Genomic DNA, 7,916 nt, shown 5'->3' with positions numbered 1-7,916 from the left:
CGAAGCACAGGATGGGTGACTGCTTTGCAAAACACCTATATTCTGTCTGCAAAAATGACCCTGAGCTTCCAGTTGCTTGCCACTTCAACACTCCACCATGTTCTCTGGCCAACATTTCAGATTTAGACCTGCTGCAGTATTCCAGCGAGCCTCAATGCAACCTTGAAGAACAAAATCTCATTTTCCAATTGGGAATCCTTGAGACTTTAGGACTCAACATCAAGTTCACTAACTTTAGAGCCTGATTCTGGCGTTTTGTGTTTTTACTCACTTCATACTCTGTTTCTGTTATGACATAGGTTGCTTTTAGCACAGTAAGCCAACTGCAGGTACCCCTAGGCCTGTTATCAGATTATATAGGTTGCAATCATTACAGCTCACCCATTTTCTCCTACTCCTACTTTCGGCGGCACATTGGTTACCACTACTGTGTCACAGCGCCAGGATTCCAGGTTTGATTCCAGCCTTGGGTGACTGTGTAGAGTTTGCATGTTCCCCCCGTGTCTGCATGGTTTTCTGCCGGGTGCTCCAATGTCCTCAAACAGTCCAAAGATGTGCAGGTTGGGTGGACTGACCATGTTAAATTGTCCTCAGTGTCTAGCAATGTGCACTTGGGTGGATTAGCCATTGTAAATGTGGGTTTATGATGGTAGGGGACTAGGTCTAGGTGGGATGCTCTTCGAAGAGTCAGTGCAGACTTGATGGGCAGAATGGCCTCTCCCTACACTGTAGGATATTATTAATTGTTATTATCACTTATTTAGCTTCTGTCCTGGCCTGCTATCCATAATCTCCTTGTTTACCTACCCCTTTTATATCTTTCTCTCTGGGCTCCATCTTCATCTTTCCCAACCTCTATTTTAAAGATGTTCAAATACTGAGCTTCCACAGCCCTGTGGGGTAGTGAATTCCAAAGATTTACAACCTTCTGAGTAGAAAAATGTTTCCTTATCTCAATCCTAAATACCTCCTCCTTATTTTTAAATTGTGCCCAATGCTCTAAACTCAGCAACCAGGGAGATATTTCACTTGCATCTACCCTGTCTATCCCTTTAGTACTTTGTAGGTTTCAATTAGATTGTCTCTCATTCTTTGAAACTCCATAGAATACAGGCCCAGTTTGTCCAATCTCTCTTCACAGGACAGTCGTACCACCTTGGGAACGGGTCCGATGAACTTTTGTTGCACTTCCTCTATGGCAATAATGTCTTTCCTGAGGTAAGAAGACTAAAACTGCACGCAGTATTCCAGGTGCCAGCTAACCAAGCTTCTATATAATTGAAGCAAGACGTCAGTACTCCTGTACTCAAATCCTCTCACAATGAAGGCTAACGTTCCATTAGCCTTTCTAATAGCTTTCTGTACCTGCAAGTTAACCTTCAGTGACTTTTTGACAAGGAAACCCAGGACCCTTTGCACATCTACATTTTCCAATCCCTCATCACTTAATACTCAGTACAGCTGTTCCTCCTACCCATGTGGACAAGCTCTCGTTTTTCCATATTATTTTCCACCTGTCGTGATCTTGCCCATTCATAAGTCTGTTCAAATCCTTCTGATACGACTTTACATCTTCCTTAAAACACACATTCCTGCTGAGCTTTATGTCATCTGCAAATTTGAAAATGTTCCATCTGGTCCCCACACCTAAATAGTTGATAATATTGTGGACAGCTGACCCTTGCAGCCACAGTCTGTGAATGTGAGAATGACCCATTAATTCCAACTCTTTTTTTTTTCCCCCATTAGACAATTGCTAATGCCTGAGTTGTACTGCTACCTTTAGGGACCTGTGCACTTGCATGCCAAGATTTCCCACTTCATCTGTTCCTCTCAGTATATTCCCATTTATTATGTATTCCCATTTACTGTCTGATGTTTATAAGTGCATTACCTCTTACTTATCAGAGTTGAACTCCATCTGCCACTTTCCTGCCCACCCAACCAACCCATCTATAACATTTTGGAGCTTATGGGTATCCTCTACACTATGCACTACATGGCCAATTTTTGTATTGTCTGCAAAGTTCTCCAATTGTGCCTCCTATGTTCAGGTTGAAATCATTAATATACAAAACAAACAGTAGGGGTCCCACCAGCAAGACAGGTGGAACACCACTTGAAACAACTTTCCATTCACAAGGGTAGCCATTGACTATTATCCTTTGTTTCCTGTTACTAGGGCAACTTTGGATCCAATTCGACACATTACCCTGTTTCCATGCACTTTCACGTTTTTCACCAGTCCACCATGCCGGACCTTGTCAAATGCTTTACTAAAATCCATGTAGGTAACATCCACTGCACTACCCTCATTGATCCTCCTTGTTACTTCCTTAAAGAATTCAATCAAATTTGTAAGATATGACCTTCCCTTAACAAAGCAATGCTGACTGTCTCTGACTAGTCCATGCCTTTCTAAGTGACAGTTTAACTGCGCTCTCAGGATTGATTCTAACAATTTGCCTACCACTAAAGCAAGACTAACTGGCCTATATTTGTTTGGCGATAGCAAGAACTGTTTGGCATTTCCATTGTACCCTTTTAAAAAAACACATCTGCATTCCTCCAGTACTCTGGCTTCTCCATTGTGTCTAGTGAAGATTGGAAAATAATCCTTAGAGCATGTGTTTTTTCTTCCCTGATCTCCTGCAACATCTTAGGGAACAATCCATCCAGTCCTGGCAACTTATCCACTTTGAAGAATTCTAACTCCTGTAATACTTCCTCTCTGGTTATGATTATTTTGTCTGATATTACACACTGTTCTTCTTGGATTACTATATCTAGATTATCACTTTCATTTGTGAATATGCGGACAAAAATAATTTTAAATGTTTCCCATATCCTCTGCATCTTCACACAAGTTCCCTTCTTCATCTTTGTTAGGGAAAAAGTAGGACCTATTTGTCCTTTTGCTCTTCATATACTGGTAAAACATCTTTGGGTTTTCCTTCATCTTGTTTGCTAATATTTTTCGTGCCCTGTCCTTGATTTCCCTATTTCAATTTTTACTTTATCGCTGTATTTTCTGTACTCCCCTCGGCTATCTGCAGTGTTGAATTTTTTGTGACTATCATAAGCTTTGTTTTTCTGTTTAACCTTTCCCTGCATTTTTCTAGATGACCGTAGGGGTCTAGATTTGACAGTACCATTCTTATTTTTGGAGGGCACATGTCTGCTTTCTGCCCCAACGATCTCACTTTTTGGTGCCTCCCATTGGTTTACCATTGATTTATCCTTTAGCAGTCCTGTCCAGTCCACCTCAGCCAAATCACTTCTCAGTTTTATAAAATTTGCCTTCCCCTAGTTAAAAACTTGTACTCATGATTTATCTGTCATTTTCCATAATAATACTAAATCTAAGCGAATTGTGGTCACTATACCCGACATGGTTACCCACTGTCACTTTACTCGCTTGCCTGTCTTCACTGCCCAAGACGAAATCCAGAATTGCAATTTCTCTAGTTGGACTTGTCACGTATTGTTTTAAAAAAAAATTCCTGGATACAGTACATGACTTTTTCACGCTCAATGCCCCTAATATTTTTTGAAAGCCAGTTGATATTGGGATAGTTAAAGTAGAATCATAGAATCCTCACAGTGCGGAAGCAGGCTACTCAGCATATCAAGTCCACACTGACCCCTGCAAACAGCATCCTACCGAGACCTACCCCCTACCCTATCCCTGTAACCCTGCATTTCCCATGGCTAACTGACCTAGTCTACACATCTCTGGACATTATGGGCATTTTAAGAATGGCAGATCCATCTAACCTGTGCATCTTTTGAACTGTGGGAGGAACCCAGAGCACCTGACGGAAACACATGGAGACATGGGGAGAATGTGCAAAGTCCGCACAGACAGTCACTCAAGGCTGGAATTGAACCCGGGCCCCTGGCACTGTGAGGCGGCAGTGCTAATCACTGAGCTACTGTGCCACCCGCCCCCTACTATTTATGCCCTCTTGTTCCTACAGGCAGAAGTTTCATATATGTTCTTCTATCTCCCTTTCACTCTGAGGGTTTCCAGTATACTCCTAGAAGTGTGACTGCCCCTTTTTTATTCCTAAACTCAATCTATGAAGCCTCATTTGTTAACCTATTTAGTATGTCATCCATTCTCACAACTGTAATTGATTCTTTAACCAATACTGCTACCCTGCCTCCTTCTTTTTGTCACCCACTCTATCTTTCCTGAAAATTCTATATTGAATTGCCAGTTCTGCCTCTCTCTTAGCCAAGTATCTGTTATTGCAACAACTTCGTGCTGCCATGTGTCTGTCTGTGCCCTTAGTTTATATGCCTTCTTTATAATAGTCCTTGCATTGTATAAACAGCTTAAACACACCAATTTCCTTTTCTGGATGTTTCTTAATCCTCGTTCCATTGTCTTTCTGAAACATTGACTACATTACTAACTAATGTTATACCTCCTGTTTTCCTGGTCGGAATCCGACCCAAGTCTGCAAGAGGTGGGGCATAGTCAACCCCTTTGTTTTATAAAAGAACAAATTTCTCCTTGTTTGAAGTTTCACTGACACTTTACTGGTGCAACATTCCATGAGCTTCACACAGGAATTTGCCAGTGACTTTATGACAGTGTAGTTTTCTCCCCCCTTTAGTAGTGCTGTAGTTTTTTTAAAAATTCAAATTAAAAGTAAAAATGTCTATAAACACTTCAAGGTTCTGATCTGTTGTAATAGCATTTATGACATTATCTGGTCGCTGTTTGTGAGAACTTGCTACATGCAAATTAACTTGTGTTTCCAGCATTAAATTCACCTCCTTTTGCATTGTATCATTATTTCCTTTGTCATTCAATTTCTCTTGGCTTTCACTCCACCACAAGGCCACTGCTTTTGTGCTTTCTTCCCTATTCAACCCTTTTCCCTGTCTTTTTGTTCTTGACTAAATGATAGATATGCAAATATTTTTTCCAGTTCTGAACAAAGGTCACTGACCTGAAAACTGATCTCTGCTTCTCCCACATAGCTGCTCGCTAATCCGATGAACATTTCCAGCATTTTCTGTCTATTTGGGCCACAAGTATAATATAGTCAGAAGCAAATCCAACAAAAAGGGTGAAAAGAATATGGAACTTGCTACTTCAAAGAGTAAGAAGGAATAAGTGCAACTTACATTTAAATAGCAAATTTAATAAAATAAAGCATCCCAGTTCAGGAACATTAAAATAAAAACCAAAAGAACAGTAGATGCTGTTAATCAGAAACAAAATCAAAAATTGCTGGAAAAGCTCAGCAGGTCTGGCAGCATCTGTGAAGAGAAATCAGAGTTAACGTTTTGGGTCTAGTCACCTTTCCTCAGAACATGAAATTAAAATAAGTCACATTAGGAAATATTAGGTCAGATTATCAAAAGCACAATCAAAAAGATTTTAAGGAGCATCTTAAAGGAGGAAAATGAGAAAGGGGGGTTTAGGGAGGGTGAAGCAGAGCTCATCAATTCTATTAGTTACATCCTGGAAGAATTCGGTAGAATTGTCACAATTTCGTGTTATAAATCAATGCTGATTCTGATGATGCCAGCAGTGTTTTCCACTTTTACAATTGTGCCACCTTGGCCTCGTCCAGTGGTCCCCAGCATTACGTACCAGACTTCAGCCAATTCAATTCAATCTGTATGATGTCAAGAAACGTTTGGAGGCACAGGATGCCACAAAGCTATGGGCTCTGACAACATCCTGGTGGTACCAAGGACGTGCCCCAGAACTTGATGTATCACTAGCTGTTCCAGTACAGCTACAACACTGTATCTACCAGACCAGATGGAAAATTGCTCAGATATGTCATGTACACAAAAAGCAGGCCAAATCCATTCTGGCCAAATACCACTACAGCTGTCTCGATCATCAGTAAAGTGATGGCAGGTGTCATCAACAGTGCTATCAAGCAACATCTGCTCAGTGATTCTTAGTTTTGGTTCTGTCAGGGCCTTTCAGCTCCTGACCTCTTTACAGCCTTGGCTCAAACTTGAGACAAAAGAGCTGAATTGCAGAGGTGAGGTGAGAGTGCGTTCCTTGACCTGAAGGCTACATTTGACCAAATCCGGCATCAAAGAGCTCTAGCAAAATTGGAGTTAATGGAAATCTGAGGGAAATCTGGTTAGAGTCATACCTAAAGGTAGGTGATTTTTGGTGTTGGAGATCAGTCATCTCAGCTTCAGGATATCACTGCAGGAGTTTCTTAGAGTAATGTCCTTGGCCCAACTATCACCAGCTGCTTCAATGATCTATCCTCCATCATAAGGTATGAAGTGGAGATATTTGCTGACAGTTGCAAAATATTCAGCACCTTTCGTGACTGCTCAGATACTGAAGCGGTCCATGGCCAAATGCAGCAAGATCCAGACAGTATTGCTGCTTGGGATGACACGTGGCAACTAACATTCGTGCCACATAGGTGTCAGGCAAAGACCATCTTCAATATCACCCTTTTGACATTCACTGGTATTGTCATCACTGAGTCCTCCAGCATCAACATCCTGGGGCTTAGCATTGACCAAAAACTGAACTGTACTAGTCATTACAAGAACTATGGCTGCAGGAGCAGGTCAGAGGGATGAGGAACAATGACAAACATTTAAGAAAATAGTTTATGATTCACAACAAAGATATATTCCAGCAGGAATGAAGAATTCGAGAAAGGGGATTAATCAACTATGGCTAACCAGCATCAAATTGAAAGAAACAACATACAATGCAGCAACAATTAGTAGAAAGCCAGAGGATTGGGAAAGTTTTAAAAACTGACAAAAGATGAACAAATTAATGATGATAAACTTTGAAGGTAAACCTGTATGTAATATCAAAAAGGACAGCAAGGACTTCTTTAAAACCATAAGAAGGAAGAGAAGGCCAAAGAGAGCATAGGCACCTTAGAGAATGAGGATAGGAAAATGATAAGGAGCCAGGAAAATGCAGAAGAGTTGAATAAATATGTTGCATGTTTGCATTGACACTGTTCCAAAAATACTAAATAAGGGGCAAGAGGAGGAGAGGAAATAAATGCTATAACAATCACTGGAGAAAAAGTACTAGACAAAGTAATGAGGCTAAAGACCCATCAGTCTCCTGAACCTTATGGCTTCCATCCGAGGATGTTAAAATAAGTAGCTACAAACATAGTGCATTTACTGATTGTCATCTTCCAAGAATCCTGAGATTTTGGAAAGACCCAGAGGATTGGAATACTGCTAATGTAACACCTTTATTTTAAAGGGGAGGAGACAAAGTAGGGTAACAAGGTCATTAAGCTTAACATGTCTTCTTGGGAAAATGTTAGAGCTCATGTTAATATACTACCTCCAATACCATGGTTTCTTCTTAAGTAGGCCAATATGTGGCACTTTAAACAGTGCACCTGAAAATCCAAATACATTACCTTCACTGTTTTCCTTTCATCTATCCTACTTGTTACTGCCTCAAAGAATTCTAATACATTTGTCTGGCATAATTCTCCTTTGCAAACCCTTGCTAACTCTGAATGATCGTATTATGTATTTCTAAATGCTGTGGTATTACATACCTTATAATACTCTAATAGATCTTTTTCTTACCCTCCCACACTATCTCTATCTCTTCTTCCCATTCTCTCTTTCGCTGCCCATCACTATCTCTTCCACTATTTATCTCTCCTATTCTTCAACTTTGCATATTTCTCTCTTTATCTCCTACTGTCTATCTCTGGAGCTGTTCACCCTATCTCTCCTACTCTATTTCTCACTCCCACTTTCTCTATTTCTCCCTGTCTTCCTCTTCCTCTCCCTCCTTCACTATTTCCAGCCTTACCACTACTCCCCTTCTACCTGTTGCATTGCTGAACTCAGCCAGCGGCGCCGCTGCTGCTGACACGTGTCCGTTTCTTGATTGGTGAAGGCCGTGGAAGCCGTGATGA

This window comes from Rhincodon typus, chromosome 27, assembly GCF_021869965.1.
Source record: "Rhincodon typus isolate 14 chromosome 27, sRhiTyp1.1, whole genome shotgun sequence".
Classification (NCBI taxonomy): domain Eukaryota; kingdom Metazoa; phylum Chordata; class Chondrichthyes; order Orectolobiformes; family Rhincodontidae; genus Rhincodon; species Rhincodon typus.
The sequence above is the reverse complement of the archived record's forward strand: the minus strand, read 5'-3'. Positions refer to the sequence as shown.